Source organism: Triturus cristatus, chromosome 5_2 (genome assembly GCF_964204655.1).
Source record: "Triturus cristatus chromosome 5_2, aTriCri1.1, whole genome shotgun sequence".
Taxonomy (NCBI): Eukaryota; Metazoa; Chordata; class Amphibia; order Caudata; family Salamandridae; genus Triturus; species Triturus cristatus.
The window spans coordinates 362,982,846-363,000,726 of record NC_140588.1 but is presented as its reverse complement, the minus strand read 5'-3'; positions in this window follow the sequence as shown (position 1 = coordinate 363,000,726).

The window sequence follows — 17,881 nt, the reverse complement described above, 5'->3', positions numbered from 1 at the left end:
ACGTTTTTCACCTCCGGGCTCTGAGTGCAAACTGCTACCCATCTATAATTCGATAAATTCAATTCGCGATGAGGTATCACTCAAAGGCACTACGTGAATCACAAAAATAAGGTACACTGAAAACATTAATAAGAAGAGTGAAACTGTGGCAGCTGTCTTCGGAGCTCACGCACACTGAAAGCATGGAAATGTAGGCCAACTGAAACCTTGGAAGCAGAGTCTTCAATGTGCTCAAACTCAAACATTCGAAGCCACGCAAGCTTTGGTGTTGCCCCCTCCCCAAAGCCCCCGCCCCTTCTCCACTACTCAGTCTCTCACCGTATGACATCTCCCCACCACTCTTATCTATCTACGACACAAAAGACTTTAAGTTCACTCTCTGCCAACACCCGTTTCCGCATCCCTCCGCCCTCACTACCCCCTTCATGCCACCCCACCTCCTCTCTCTACCACATAATACCGCTCTTATTTATGCATTTTTTCTTCCCCGCACTCACGGGCCGGGGCTTTTTCTTGGTGCCCATGCTCTCGTAGAAGGCTTTCGCTGCCTGCCAGTCCATCTCTCCCTCGGAGGCGACATGCTTGAGGCCCGGTGCGCTGTCCTTCTGGCCCGGCACCTCCAGGAAGCCGGAGGAGCCGCCGCCTGGGACGGTTGGAGTATGAAATTAAGCGGCCCACAAACTCAAATGGCGGAGAGTCTACATCTTGGGGGTGGAGGTTGGGGGGGGTTGCGAGGGAGGGGGTTCGCGGGGGAGGGGGGTAAATAAAATAATCTTACCTGGTCCGCGCCACCTCGGGTCCGTTGGCGCCTTCAACAGTGCCGCTCGGTGTCTGAGACTGTCTCAGCCAATCCAGAGACGCTGCATTAGCAGCGCCTGCCCTGGATTGGCTAAAGAGCACAGATAGGGCTCGCCCATACCGAGAGACGGGGGCTGCTGCATGAGGCAACCCTCGACCTCTCGGGTCCCCTCCCTCTCAGTACAACTAGTGGCTGGCTGGCTGACAGAGAGTGCGGCGAATGCGCATGCTCGTGCTGGTCATGAAACAAACTCAAGCATGCGCAAATTGCGAGCCGCTGTCAGTCAGTGGGTGAGGTGAAACTGTCACTCAACCTTAGTGCTCGCCCCCCGGCCCCACCCCCTTCATGTCCCGACTCCCGGCCGGTATTGATTTCATTTGAAGCTACCAATTCAAATTCATTGCACACAGCAGCACGCACCGCGTGTGTAGTGGGGCAAGCAGGGCTGGTGGGGCTACGCCCCTACGCCCCAATGGACGCACCGCGGCTGCCGACACTCCCAACACCCGACTCCCCTCTAGTTAATGTAAATGCGTATAAGCCAGCCAAGTAAAAGTTGCGAGCCATCCGCACCACCCTATATACAGCTCTTTTCCTCACCCTCTGTAGTGGCACTCTGCACAATGACACTTTTGTGTTACTGTCAATTCACCAGTAAAGAAAGAAAAGAAATGGAATATTGCGAAAGCCGACGTCACTATGTTTAATGGAATTGTTTTGGGCACCTGAAATAAAACCTCGTAATGATGTCACTTATGCAATGGTATGCTGTATGTTTGCCGGCGTGGCCACCTTTACCTTTCCCCGCCACATGGTGGCTCCAGGGTACTTTGTTAAAACCCTAAAACCAGCACACACTGTAAAACCTGTCCAGAATGCTTTAACACCCGACGTCAAGATGCATTTAAGACTGGGGGTCATATTTAAAATAATTCTGGCACATGTTAAACACCGCGAACGGGCGCCTTGGAAATTATGGGTATTCCTAAAACTAGATTTGAAGTTAAAGTGTTGCTATCAAGATATATCAGTGAAGAGTACTAGTTCTAGAATCAATGCCCTTGTCCTTGAGTTTTTCCCCTTTGCCTCTTCCGGAAATCCGTTGCGTGCACTGAAAATGAAGCAGGGATATAAGTTATCACTCATTCTGACCACCAAATAACCCTTTGAAATGATTCCTGACCTAAATGTGTCCCCAAATTAACTTTCATCAACATTTGATCCACATTTACTCAGTTAAACATTCTACTTTAAAAAAAACGTCGTTCTCTGCAGTCCTTTAGTTAATCCCACCAAATGTAAAGGACACCAAAACGTGTACATCCCCGTGATCAAAAGAAATGCTTTTAAGCTGGGACTGTCAAATAAATGAATGAGATAGGCGTGTTTGTGATTTGGATTTGATTAGTCTTTTTGAGAATACACAAAAAGAGACTCTCATTATGTACCCTGATGACAATCTACCCAGTGATTCTCAATCAAAAATAATTCAAGAGAGCATGCTCCCACTTCCTGTGCTGGGATTGACCGTTCCTCTGAGTCATCTTTCTGTGCTTAGTCATCACTTTCAACACACGGGAAACGCCTCTCTATTCTGGAAAGAGCCAAGTACAAAATCGTAGTCATACCAGATTGTATTGATCCCTCATTATAAAGCAACCAACACTTGGTTTTCATCTGTGTTTCTCGGTCGCCAAATGTGGTAAGGTCACTTGCAAAACTCTTTAAATAAATGGCGGTCCTGCAGCACCAATTTTCAATTTCTAGCACTCAAAAAAGTCTCCAAATATTGTGGAACTAACCATTTGTATAGACTACGAACAACATTGCGCATTCCTTCCTTGACAAATGGAAACTATTTCCTCCCAGAAGAAATACTCATGTAAAAATGTGACGAAACGTTTATCGGTGCGTATTTTATTAAAAACTTCGCCATTGGTCCTCTAAGCCATAATGCAAACATGGGACATTTACTGCCCTCTCATTGATAGGCAGTTTGAAATGAAAAAAAAAAGTGTGGGTAATCTGTATCAAAGTACCTGCTTGTTTCTGAGAAATGTCGGTACTCTCCAATTAAAAGTATTACGTCTCTCTTGAGAAGTGCAGGTACTGTTTCTTAAAAAAATTGTGGTACTCAGTACTGGACAATACCAGCCCATTTAAAGCACTGTCATTAGATAGTATAAGACAGCCATAGTTTCGGTGCAGTATACGTCTCGCATCCTTGGCCCCAGTGCCACTGCACCGTCTACACTAACGATACCTAGGTCTCTACATTCGGCCTAATTAACTTTGTATGCAAAATATAAGACTATCATATTGTACATTTGAATGTTGCATATTTTCATTCAGTGTGATAGATGTGTGCAGGTTGGTCTTGTAAGGGGGTAGGTTAGATGTGAGGGAAGTGCCATAGTGATGTATTTTGGGGAAAATATTATTTATCCTCGGATTTCTGTTCAATGGGATGATTTTTGTGCTCTTCCCTTTTTTAATTAAAGATTGTTTCACCTTGGTGCCTCAGTTTACCCTCTCTGGATCATCAGCTGGTTTTCCAGCCGTTTTTTTCTGACTTTGTGCTTGAACAAATATAAGTAATAATATAGTGTTTTTCCTTTGGGCTGATATGTCAGGGTAATGATCCATTGTTTTTTTTCTTTGTTTTGTTGTTTTTCTTAGGAAGTTTGTGACTGATGTTGACAAATTTAGAAGATTAGAAAAAAATCTTAAAATCCAATCCAAAGAAATACTGATGCCTATTAAAAATTGAGTAAATCTCATATATATCGACGTTGGTCCCATGATAGATACCGTTTAGTCAATTGTCTTTGAATACCATGCCTGTCACAATATAGAGAACAGGTATATCATAACATATTATAGGCTTTTCTTTTCTCACTATACAGTTTTCAAGATGATGAAGGTTAACACGAAAACAATATGGAGCCAGACCAAACTTTGGGAGCCATAGGGAAATTAAATATCAGACAAACTATGCGCAATACAGATACAAATATTTACCAGTTTAAAAACTCATTATCATTATATTTCAGTGGTACTATTATTTTTGATGACTGTATCACAGAATTCTTTTTAGTGTAAAGAGCAATCCACCCTAAAAAAAGTATTGTAATTACAATGGAGTAGGAGCAACACTCACCCTTCCTCCCTGGCTTAGGTAAGTCACCAGCATTATGATCTGTTACCTTCAACACTCGTCTTTCTCCCAGTGAAATATGTTGACAGTCGTTTCTGCCCCCAAAATTTTATTTTCATGGTCTTGCTCAGGAAAGCAGATCCATCAAATATATCACTAAATCATGAACATTTTCTAAATAACATGTCTAGCAGAACATTTGTAAAAGCGTTCTGATGTTTGTTTATTTATTGGCATATGCAGTTATTCTTTGAAGTCATTTTCTTCATCCTTTCCTGGAAGCTTAAAAAGCCACTACACAACTTTAAACAGTGAGCCAAATTCATATTTTCATTAGAGCAAAATTTGATTGATAGTGCATATACAGACCTAGGTGCTTAGTTGAAATCAATCTCCCCAGTCAGCCGGGCGCAAATCATTTGATAGCTGTGGTCTACTATAAATCTTGTGAACCTTTGCTATTTTGTGCCACTGTGTACTTTGTCACAGAAATAGCTTCTGCACTGTGAATGTCCATGTGAGCGGTTTTTAACCTGTGGTCCATGAAGATTATTCAGTGGGTCCACGACTGTTCGGAAAATTAAATAATATTAGCAGATTAAGAAAGTATGTACACATAAAAACTAAATGCAAGATTAACATTTTTTATATGCTCTGTAAAGATCTAGGCATTTGAAATTGAAAAATGAAGTTGGTATCCTTAGCTCGAATCTTGGGAGCAGTTCAGGTACAGTAACAGAATGTAATATGGATGATTGGTGGCTCAAATGGTATGCACCGACAAAATGAGAGCATGCATTAGCAGCAAAAAAGACAAAGTGATAAACTGGAGTTTACCATAATGCTTAATCTTTTAGAAATAAAACCATATTTTGAAAAGCTCCAACCTTCCCATTAAAACTAAAATGTACATTTTCATATATTATTATTTAGTGATTTTAATATTTATTTAATAATTTGTGTATTTGTTTGATGAATACTTGTTTCTGTGATTTTTTGCAATTTTTTGAGTTTCAGATTGTAGAAATTGCTTAGGCCAAAGTCCCTAGTTTCCAGTAGCAATTTAGTGGGTGGCCACAGAAGCCAAAGATTACGAACTGCTGCTCCATATTGCAATCACAATAGTTTGGAATTTGAAGCCACTTCATGTGTTGATAGTGTACCTGTCAAGGAGTTTACAATTGATAACATGTATTGGTAATCAGAAAAAGTTCCATCTCAGATTCATTCAATTTTTAAAAGGTGTCAATATTAGTATAGGTGGAACCCAGGAGCATTGTACTATGTTGAACTACTATTCCAATTTAGTATATGGCGCCTAATGTAAAGTGTCATAAAACTGGACAGAGAGGGAAATCATATTAGCTTTCTTCTTCTCTACCTTACAGATTTTCTTAATTTTTCACCTTGTAGCTTCCCAAATGTATGTAAGCACGCTGTTATATGTCATTCATTTAAGAAAGCTTCACTAGTCTCTGTTGTCTCCTCCGAGTTACATCTTATCTCATTAGTCATGTATTTCTTTGACCAACTCGGATGTACTGTTCATTAACTGCCTCTTTCTTGAGGTCCCTTCTCTTCCTCCTCCTTTTTAGTAAGGTTTCCATTCAGCCTATTCTTTTTAATACCACATTGCAATTTTTTCCAAAGTTTTATGTGCGGCTAAATTAGAATAAGTACAAGAGAATAATAAAGTCAGAGTGGTGTAAATACACAGTAGTACAGTTAAAAAGGCAAATTATTCTATGAATTAAATTATAGATAAAGTCAACTGAAAAGAAACGACCACTACATCAAAAGAAAAAATATTATTCCATACATGACAGGCTAGCCCTAAACATTCTCCCCCTACGACTTAAATTCACAGTAGCCCATTGAAACAGATATTCACCACCATTCCTTCAACAAAGGTTCATTAAACTCTACTCAATAACTTTACAACAGAAATCTGACTTTCATAGTAATAATTACACAGATATAATCCCAGCCTCCTTTGTCTTCCTTGCGTGCCCAACAAACAGCATACTTGGCCCACATACGCTGCACAATTTAAAAATCTAAAAAACCCTGATCTGTTATTTGTACGAGAGCTGCTGGTTTCCTGGGACAACTGTGGAATACTGCTTGCTTGCAGGTGCAATGTACAATGATTTGTCCTAATGTGGTCTCAGTCTGACAACATTTATTTTTACTGCTCATTGATGACATTTTTATTAAACAACTGCATTCTTCTCAATGTCTGTCAAAACATTATTTGTTTTCTTTTGTGTATGTAGGCTTATGTTTGATCTTGTTTACAATTAAAAAACATAGATTATAAAATAAATACATTGAAAATCTTCTGAAAGGGGTTAGTCAAAAAATTGATAACAGAAAAAAAAGTAAGAGGTCAGTTAACGTTTTATCATCTCCACTGCTGGTACTATGTCTGTAAACGTTGAGCATAGTAAAAAATGTACTTAGTTTTACTGGGTACTATTTCTCATGCTTGTAAAAAAAGTGCTCTATCAAAATTGGTGGTAATTAACCAAGTAAATGTTGTAAATAATAAGCTACATTTGAAAGCTGAAACATTTTAAACTCTCTGGCCCAGGCATTTGTAGTGACATGTTTGTTTTTATGAAAGCAACTAATACAAATAAGAAAAAAACCGATGCCAGGCTCTGGTATTGGAAAAATAATAGACAAGAATATTCCGGAGACAAGAATGTTCCTCTTTGAAAATCATTAAAGTATTCAAAATGTCATACAGTATTTACGATTATGAAATAATCAAGACATATTGTGACACACTTCATACCCCATCTTATCAGACAAAAACTGCTGAGAGATAATCTTCTTATGATCGCCAATGTATTGGATAGCCAGTAGGTTGTGAATATTTAAAAGAGCTAGTGAAACTCTTGAGGTAACAACTCAATATACTACAAAGGGTTCTGCAGGCTTTGTTGAAGACATTCAAAATATCTCATCTTTTACATCTATTCTCACCTTAGCTCTAATCCTTTTGAAAAAAATGGCACCTGAGATTTTATAGAAGAAATATTTAAATAAATATGGGGTTATTCCAGGACAGAACTGTTGGGCACCCTGCAGGTGCCTGTCCTGTAGCAGTCTGGTTGTATGACATAATATCGGCCACAACAATATTGATTTACAATATCAGCACCAAAATAATATCATTAACAAAAATACTCTCATCCTTTACTCAAACTAGAAAAACACAACTATCACTCCTAATGATATCTAAACTACCCTAATATCAATAGCAAAACTATAGAAATACAAAATATCGCCATCTCCTTAACCCCTTCAGTGCCCATGACGAGATAGTCTCGTCATGGAGCGCGGTTGCGCTGTGCCCATGACGAGACTATCTCGTCATGAACCCCGCCCGCTAATGAAACGCCCGGCACAGGGCGTGGAAAGGGCGGGGCACTCAAGGGGTTAAACATATAACACACTACCCAAACATCAAAAACAACAATATTGACAATACTTTTCTAAACTGCATATTCCACAAACATACTATCATAGGTAAATATGACATTGCTAATAAAACCCTAACAGTTTATAGTTTAAAAATGAAACTAGCATAAAATAAGCCTTAGAAATAAGTAAAACTATTTTTAAAACATAATTCTGACAAACCTTTTTGCAACAGTCATAAATCAAGCAACTGTTTCAAAACTTGGAAAAATAAACTAAGACCTCAACAAATATTGTATAAAAAATGACAGCAAATCTCTAAGTATTAAATGTAAAAAAATGTATTGCACATTAAAATATTAATAGTAATTGCAGTTTAGTTATGACAACGTTTTAAGATATAACTCAGAAATTCACAGATAAAGTGCAGGAAAGATCCACTTACATCACATTAAAAAAAAAAACTGTTATTGTCTGATATTGGATATACTAACAGTCAAAAGAGTACAAGCATAGAAAACATGCACTGGAAACGCACAAACTACTATTCAAATGAATGGTATTAGAGAGCTGCATCTAGAAATGATTTAGCACAAAACATTAGAGAACTTAAGCACTTGCAAAAGTCACAGAAATAAAAGTTAGAAATGTTTTACAAGACCATAGGGAAGCAAGCACTAGTTCCGTAGAACCTGATTGAGCTATTAAAAAAAAATTATATTAAAAATTCCTAAGTACACTACAGGGCATCACCCAGGTATCTCAAAACTTAAAATGACTTGTATGACAAGCTAGGTTATCTATAATTGAAGCCCCTGCTGCTCCTAAATACTGCAAGACATAAATATCCCTGATAACCTAACTGCTACACTCAATGTGGAACCCTCCTTTTCTATGATAACACTAATAACAACAGAAGAATAATCTATGCAAAAGAAAACAACCAGCTAAGATTGACACAGAGTAGAGTGTGGATGATGGATAGTAAATTTAAATCGTATGAGTGTCACAACACAATCATACTTTTAGTGTATGTACTTTTGCCTAACAAAACGATCCATACTACCAACTACTCAGTCAAATAAATGGCAAAACAATTTTTATCCTCCAAAAATAATCATTGGCTTCAAATAAGGAATGATTAATTCTGTATAAAAAACATATCCCCTACAGCTATGCAAGGCTGTTTCTATCATTTCAACCAGAGTATTTGGAGACACCTGCAAAACTCTACGGTGTGGAATAGTCAATAAAAGTTACATTTGTCTACAAGTTTCCCCCAAAAAAGTGACCTATCGTATGTACTAGTTACAGAAGTAGTAAACCTCCAGACCTTCTAGATAGAGTCTCCCTACTACCAAACACACGAACACAAACTAATTTCCCTACTCGAATATTTTGACGATACTTGGGTTGGCAGAGTACATTGTTCTGGTTACAAACCCCAACCCAAGTATCAGATACCATGGTGGAACATACATGACAGCACCAGGGCTAAAGAAGCCACAACAAAGAACACAGTGAAAGGGTGGTACAACACCTTCCAAAGTATACTAGGTTGAAGCTACTCTACCCTCTATCAAGTCTTAAAAATCGGAAAAAAAAGAAAATACCTGGCAACAACTTAGAATAAAACAAACTATTACCCAACTACAACCTAAAGTATCCAAACAAACCAAAGAAATATTCAAATACTACAGTGCAAAGTACAGACGTTTTTAGACAACCAAGGCCTGCTATTCCTAGAATCCATAGAAAACACAACAAGATGATGGGCTAAGCGCTGAAACTTTTCAACCACTCACCCCCAGTCACATATCTGAGTTTAATGCATCGTTCCTTTGCTCACTATTCCACCCCAGTTTGGACCCAACCATATGCAAATCAGTCTTGACCCTGTTCCTCATGGGAACAGTCCAGCCCGAACTGCTAGGCCAGGTCCTCCCTGGACCTGAAACAAGCATCCTGCGATTGGTTTCGGGGTATTACCCCTCATCAGCCAGGCTAGTTTGAATCCAGTAGCACAGTGAGCAAGGGGCCTACGTCTGGGCATACCTTTGGCCACTTAGGGCGAACGTAGCAAATTTAACAAGACGATGGACGGAGTGCTGAAACTTTTCAACCAATCTCCGCCAGTTACAGATTTGGGTTTAATCCATGGCAAGAACACTGCTCTGAAAATCTCAATATTCAAACTCCACCAAAAATAAAAGTATAACTTACAAAAAACATACCATACTAATTTATTTATAAATATTATTTTAATTGTTTTGACTTTTCAGTTAAACTATATATTTTAATAAACAGAGTAGTGAATCCGATAAATATTAATAAATAAATATAAATAAAAAGATCACACCTCTTAAGAATGCAACACCTATAGCCAATTATCAATAAATAAATACAATACATAGCACTAAGGGACTCATTACGAGTACAGCTATCCTGGGACTTCTGTACTTGCGGTGGTGGTCCAACCACTGCCACCCCTGTGGGCCCACCTACTCTATTAGGAATGTGGTGGTTGGACCGCCACAGGACTGCTGCCACTGCCAGGATCCCAGGCCAGTGCGGATTGAATTCACTGGTGCCGATGCTAGCACTGCAGAGCGAATTACGACCTGCCTTTCCACCAAGCATTCCTTGGAAGTGAGTCTGCCATGAAATGCTTGGCAGAAATATAGGGAAAGGCACCCAAGCAGGGCCCTCAGGCAAATCTGGCCCTGGGGGTTGGAACAAGCGGCATAAGACAAGTCCATGCTCCTGCGTGCACTGTGTGGCATGCATGACATGGTGCAAGCCACACATTGCATACAACGTGGCACCGGCCTTACAGTGGTAGCATGACTGCTGGCTGGAATCTTCAGCCAAACCAGGATGCCTCCGTGGGTCTACCACTGCACCGCTCGCCCACTCTGGATTCCACTCGGATTCCGGCAGGCAGGTTCACCACGGACTTGGCGGTCCTCCTGTGGGCGCAGAGGTGGCAGTCTCACAAGAGGACCACCAAACTCATAATAAGCCCCTTAATAAATTATTGCAAAACCAGAAACTGCTATAAAGCAAATAAAAATGTCCCACCCATTGATAATAAAAATATAATTTACAGTTTTTTCACTGGTGTCCGTGATCAGAAATAAATCCACAAAAAAATCCCCAAAAAGCAAAAGATACAACAATACATATCAACAGGGAAAAATCCAATCGCTGGACATTTTCAAAAACCCCAAAGAGTGAATTAAAAAAGTTTATTGAAAACAAAAATAAAGGAAATATAAAATAATATTGGTTAAAATATAACTGGTCTTATTGCCTTTAAAAAAAAATGCACTTGAAAATAGGCGAATTCCTTTGACGTAAAAACCTATAAAAAAGCATGAAATACCCACTCTCACAAAACAAACACCCCATAAACATTTCAAATAACATAGTATTCATTGTAAATAAGTATACAAAGAATACAAAAACCAAAACATGTCATTAAACCATACATAACATTCTAAGGTCTACCACACCAACACAAAACCTAAAGCTACAACCTTACTACTAAACCACAACAAAAGACTAACTTACACTAACAATATAACAATACTAAACCTAACACTTCCCCCAATCATCAGCTATCCAAAAAGTTACTTGAAAGTACTCTTACCTGATCTGTAGCGCAGCATCAGGAAACTGTGACCAACAAGAACCTTGAATGATCCAAACACAAGGTAAATAGACTAAAAAAGCAAGTTAATGGTAAACATTTGCCGCTATAAGGCAATAAAAAAAAACTACCAATCCACAGAAAATGGGAATAAATAACGAAAATGTAAAAATATTTTATTTTTCTGTATAATTTTTTAAAAAAAATGTTTAAAACGTATTCACATACTATGCACTGTAAAACATGTAAATATATGAAAAATTATACAAAAAATGTATATTTTGATTTTGCACTACTTATTAATATATATATATATAAGTATGCCTATGATTCCCCAAAAATTGCAAAATTGTACATGTAAAAAATAAAATGTTCGCTTGAATTATTTGTTTTAAAAATACATAAAAAACCTAATATACTGAAGTGTACATGTTAGATGTTTTGTTAAAAAAAGAAAAACAAATGTAAAAATATAAATGTATTGCAATGCGTGTTAAATAGTGTGTAAAAAATAAACAATGAAAAATACATTAAAAGTATGTGATGTGCAGAAATGCATGTAGAAACGTGTCTACTGTAAAAATAAAACTAACATTCAAAACCAAATGTTTAACATTATTTGTATTATTGCAACAAGACTGTAGCATAACCTACAAATTGAAGCCTGTCTACTTTAAAGAGGATGTATTTACTATTTCCACTCAAAGGTAAGCTAAGTTGAGGAAAGCATTGAAAATTTAAGGGGTCAAATTTCTTCTCACTCCAATCCAAGGGGCATAGGGGTAGGCTTTAAACATTGAAAAGGTATAATTTACTATTTGCACTCCAATCTAAGCTACTTTGGCGGAAGTGGACATTCTAGGGGTTACATTTCCTATTCACACTGTTATCTAAGCTACATTGGGAAATGTGGACTTTATAGTAGATAAACTCACTATTCCCACTTCATTCTAAGCTACACAAGGGCAAGCCTTTGACATTGAAGGGGTACATGTAATTATTCCCTCTCCAATTGAATCTACACTGGGGAAAGTGTTGGACATTAACAGTGGTTGATTCACTATTCCTACCTCAGTCTAAGATACAATGCGGAAGGTGTTGGCCTTTAAAAGAGTTACATTTACTACTCCAACTCCAAATTGCAGGCCTGATTACGATGTCAGTCGTACCGACTTTTGCGTTTCTGTTGAAGGCGGCCCGACCTGGCTTGGCATTTCGGGCTAGACTGTTCCCATGGGGAGCAAGGTCAAGACTGATTTGCAGATGACTGGGTTCAAAGTGGGGTGTCGTGGCAAGCAAAAACACAATGGATGAAACCCAGATCTGAGACTGGAGGTGAGTGTTTGAAAAGTTTCATCACTCCGTCCATAATTTTATTTTGTGATGTTGCCAAGTGGCTAAGGGTATGGGCCCCAGACATGGGCCCCTTGCTTGCTGCACCACTGGATTCAAGGTAGTCTGGCTGATGAGTGGTGATACCCCGAAATTGGTTCCAGGATGCTTGTTTCTGATTCAGGGATGATCTGGCTTGGCAGTTCAGGCTGGACTGTTCTCATGGGGAGTAGGGTCAAGACTGATTTGCGTATGGCTGGGTCCAAACTGGGGTGACGTGGAAAGCAAAATAACGATGGATTAAACCCAGATCTGTGACTGGGGGTGAGTGTTTGAAAAGTTTAAACACTCAGTCCATCATTTTATTTTGTGATGTCGATCTAACTGCCAGATTACGATGCATGCCTCCTGTACTCCAACTGACTGGTGAATTACCGCCATCAGCCTTTGGAGAAGAACAGCATCCATAGGGCAGCACAGGGATACCCGACCGCTGTCCGGATTACGATGTGGGTTTCTGACGATCCGACCGCCTGCCTCAAGTCATTAGAAATGATGAACTTGGAGTCCATACTCACCCATATCAGCTTCTCCACAATAGTCTCTGGCATCGATCCCTTCCTCCAGGTCCCCCCTACACCACGACAGCTGAACCCCAAAGACTTTGACTCTGTCGGCGTCGGAATGCAGGTAAGTTCGTAGGTGGCATGTATCCTCATTGACTGAACTGTGCAGATCGCCACACTCCAGCAATGGGGTATATGGTGCACAAAGCATATACCCACATATGTCAGGCATGTGTGTACAATTCACATTTTTACTGTGTTTGCATGCACTTGCAGCAGCATATTTGGGGGTATGTTCACCACCTTAAATGAGACCTCCGCAGTAGCAGTGGGTGCATCTTAATACGGGGGGAACTATGCTGGCCTCGGCAGTCAGAATGGGATCACGGTGGTCAGACGATCGGTTCGCCTCTCATCATAATCAGGCCCTAAACTACATTTATGAAAGGGTTGAACATTGAGAGGGTTACATTTATTATTCCCACTCCAGTCTATGGTACATTGGGGAAAGTTTCGGACTTTAAATGAGGTAGGTTTTCTATCCCCACTCTGATATAATCTACATTTGGGAAAGTGTGGGATATTGAAAGACTCAAATATACTATTCCCACTCCAATCTAACCTACATTGTGGAAGGTGTTGGACTTTAACAGGGGTAGATTTACTAATCCCACTGAAATATAAGCTATATTGAGTAAAGGATTTGACATTAAAGGTGTGAATTTTATGATTTTAATTAAATTCTAAGCTCCTTAGAAGAAAGTGTTAGACATTGAAAGGTTAACATTTACTACTCCCACTACAATCAAAGGTACATTGGGAAAAGTGTTAGACAATTTAGGTGTTACATTTACTATTCTCACTCCAATATAAGTTACATTAGGGAATGTGTTTGATTTAAAAGGGCTAGTTTTACTATTCACCCTCTAATCTAAGCTACATTGAGGAAAGTGTTGGGCAGTAAAGGGGTGACACTTACTACTCCAGCTTCAACCTAAACTGCTTTGGGGAAGGTGTTGGACTTTAAAAGGGTTACTTTTAGTATTATAATTCCAATTTGAGCTACATTGCGGAAAGTGTTAGGCATTGAAGGGGTTACATTTACTATTCCCCCTCCATTCTAAGCTACGTTGATAAAAAGTTGTGGACACTGAAGAGGTTACATTTATTATTCCTACTCTAGTCTAAGTTACATGGAGGAAAGTGTTGGACTTTAAATTTGATAGATTTATTATTCTTACTCCGATTGAAGCTACATCGCTAAAGCATTGGGCATAAAAGGGTTGAAAATTACTATTCCAACACCAATCTAAGGTACATTGGGAAAATGTTGAACAGGAAAATCTTTCATTAACTAATCCCACCCCAGCCTACGCTAAATTGGAAAAAACATTAAAATGTTAATGGAATATATAAACTATAACTATTTTAAAGGAACCAGAATATAAATAATGTATTATTTTGAAGAAATAAAGAATATATTTTGATTAGAATTAAAATGTATGTAAAAAATCTAATCCAATAAAAAATATAAATATAATAAATACATGTATTAATTACATCCCAAATAATTGTGTAAGTATTAATATTTTTTATAACAAATTCAACATCACAGTTTAAAATATTAGTAACTATAGAAATTACCAATCACTTCTTAATTACACCTTTATTTAAAAATATCATGTTAGAGGGGAGGAGCCTAGCGCTTGACCAAGATGGCCGCGTGAGCTTAGAGCTCCCGAGACCCTCGCGCCCTCCGTCGACTATCCTGTCTCTAATCCTGATGGTATGCATGGCACCGTGTTGCTGAGTTGTCAGGGAGGCGATTGATGCTACCCACGGTCGGATCGCCCATCGGGAACCGGACTTACGACGGGCGGAAGATTGCGGCCTAACTCCCGGGGACGCCAGGGGCTAGAGTTGGCAGGATGCCCGACTCCTAGTTGATCAACAACGGCCTGGCGAGGTGTGAACTGTCGGACGGAGGTCCTCGCTCTTTCACTTTCGGTTTCGTTCCCTTTGTCTGCCCGGACACTGTAGAGCTCTGGGTGGCTTTATTACCCCAGGGACGCTCGGCGGGCTACTCTGGCGGCACAAGGCGGACCTGCTCACTCCTTATTCCTCTCTCTGAGAGGGAACAGTCTTAACTGCATTGGACTGCCTGGAGTCCATTATGTCGGGCAAAGCAGAAGGGGATCGACTGAAGACTAAGTCCACCAGGCGGGGAACGTATTCCCAAGTCAACAGTATGGACCGCTACGCCCTCCTGAAAGCATCGCCGAGTGGATCGAGCCAGGCGCCGGATGCCCAGAAGGAGGACTCGCCTGGGACACCGGAGCTCTCCCTCCAGGATGTCATGGGCGCGCTCGACGGGATGCAGTCCTCGATGGGGAGACAGTTCGAGGCCCTGGCGCATAAGGTGGATACCATCCTGGTGGATGTCAATCTGATCCGCTCGGACCTGGGCAAGACGAACGAACGCGTTAGGAACCTGGACCACAGGACCACGGGCCTCACTGATGATGTAGCGGATCTGCAGACCGAGGTTCGGAAGTTGAGGGCCGAGAGTGACCTCGCCGCCCGCCGGCTGGAGGACTTCGAGAGCCGGGCCAGGCGCAACAATGTGCGCGTCATCGGGGTCCCGGAGTCCTCGGATGAGGCCTCGGCGGACCTGCTGGTGGAGGATTTGGTCCTCAATCATCTGAAGCCTAAGGGCCTTGGAAAGTTTTTTGCGGTGGAAAGGGCCCATAGGGTGCCGGGCGGGCGGCCCAAGGCGGGTGCCCCGCCGCGGCCGATTGTCGCCCGGCTCTTTCACTTTCGAGATCGGGACGCTATCCTGCAAGCTTCGAGGGTGACGGGCCCAGTCCCCTTCCAAAATGCGTCGGTGAAATTTTATCCGGACTTCACCCAGCAGGTGCAGAGACAGAGACAGAGTTTCCTGGGGGTGAAGCGGAGACTTCGGGAACTGGATCTGAAGTATGCCATGCTTTTCCCTGCCAGACTACGGGTGGTGCATGAAGATCGGACATTCTTTTTTGACTCTCCTGTTATGGCCGACGAATGGCTGGACGCTTTGCCCCGGCGACGGACGGGGGACGACACAGCCGAGCATGGAGACAGTGGCCGGGATGGACAGGGCTGATATCTCAGAGCCGGCCTGACTTGATTTGACCATACTTGAAGATTTGAACGGAGTGCAGTAACTGTGGAGGGTTGCGGGAGGACGAGGGGTGCTCTTTTCCTCCCTTAGGGTACTTTTTGTAGATTTTTTGGTTTTTGTAGGGCGACAGGCACACTGCAAGTTGGGGGGGCTTTGTAAGCTGCAGCAGGGGTGCAGGGTGGGGGGAGTTTTGGGGATTTTGAGTTTGTTGTTGGGGGGTTTATTTCTGCAAGGCATGATGATTATCCTCAGGGCTGTTCCATGGTGGCTCCTCGGGTGTGGGGTGGGCCTCTTTCCGTTTGAGGATGGGGGGTAGGGGCTTAAGTGTTATAAGCTGGAATGTTAATGGTTTGGGGGATCGCATCAAGAGGGGGATTGTTTTGCAATTTTTGAAACGCTCAATGCCAGATGTTGTCCTGCTGCAGGAGACGCATCTCATAGGTAATACGTGCTATGCCCTGAATAGGAAGGGGTATAAATTCATTGCACACTCGGGATTCTCTTCTGGGTCTAGGGGTGTGGGCATCCTCGTTAGAGCATCGTTGCCTTTTGAGGTGGACTCCACCATTGTTGACGATAGGGGGAGGTTTGTGGCGGTGGCGGGGCGGTGGAAAGGAAGGACTTTGGTTTTGGTTTCGGTTTATGTCCCGCCGGCCCTGCAGGCCTCCACATTTGCTGAACTGGGCAGGGCTTTGCTGACTCTCCCGGGGGGAATGCTGGTGGTGGGAGGGGATTTCAACGCTGTGGGCTCCGGACTATTGGATAGATACCCGCCCAGGGACACAGGGGGGGCTCAGAAATGGCTTCCAGACTTCCTGGATACGTTTGGTCTGATAGACTGCTGGAGGCTCCGGCACCCCACACAGAGTCAATACACGTTTCACTTCGGGGCGCATGGTAGCCTCTCCAGGATTGATTACCTGCTCACTCTGGCCGCACATGCCTCGTTGATATCCGAGGCGAGGCACATGGCACGCGGTATCTCTGACCATTCGCCAGTGTGGATCCGGCTGGATCTAGGTCGGGAGGGAGGAGGGAGGGTGGCCCCCATCAACCCATGGTATTTCCGAGACCCCAAGATGCGCAGCGCCCTGGTAAAGAAGGTAGATAATTACTTTAAGGACAATCCGGGAACCGTGGACTCGGCGGTGTCGCTGTGGGAAGCTTTTAAGACCGTCCTTCGGGGGGAAGCCCTCTCCCTGGTGGTGGCTGCCAAGAATCGGAGGGATGGCGAGGTGCGGCAAGTGGAGGAGGAGATCGCGGCCCTTGAAGGGGCTATGGAGGAGGAGGTTACAGAGTCCTCACTGCATGAGCTTTGCTTGAAGCAGGCGGAGTATAGGGACCTGGTGACGGACGCCGCTAAGACCCTCAGTAGGGAACAACAGGGCCGCCTGTATGACGTTGGTGATAAGGCAGGGAAACTCCTGGCGTGGTTGGACAGGAAAGAACGGGTCAATAGAGTGGTGCCAGAGTTGACGGGGGAGCGGGGAGAGGCGATTGTGGAACCTGAGGGGATTGTGAAGTGTTTTGCGGAGTATTTTCGTAGGGTTTATTCCTCGGTGTCGGACAGGCCGCCCGAGGACTCGTCTGATCTCCTCCGTGATATCGAGTTGCCCTGCCTCTCTGACATAGATAGGGACGATTTGGATGGTGACATAACGGTTGACGAGGTGGCGGGGGCGATTCGCGCGTTAAACTCGGGTAAGGCCTCTGGACCGAATGGACTGCCGATCGACCTGTACAAACTGTTCCCGGATAGGGTCGCCCCTCACCTGCGCGCCATGTT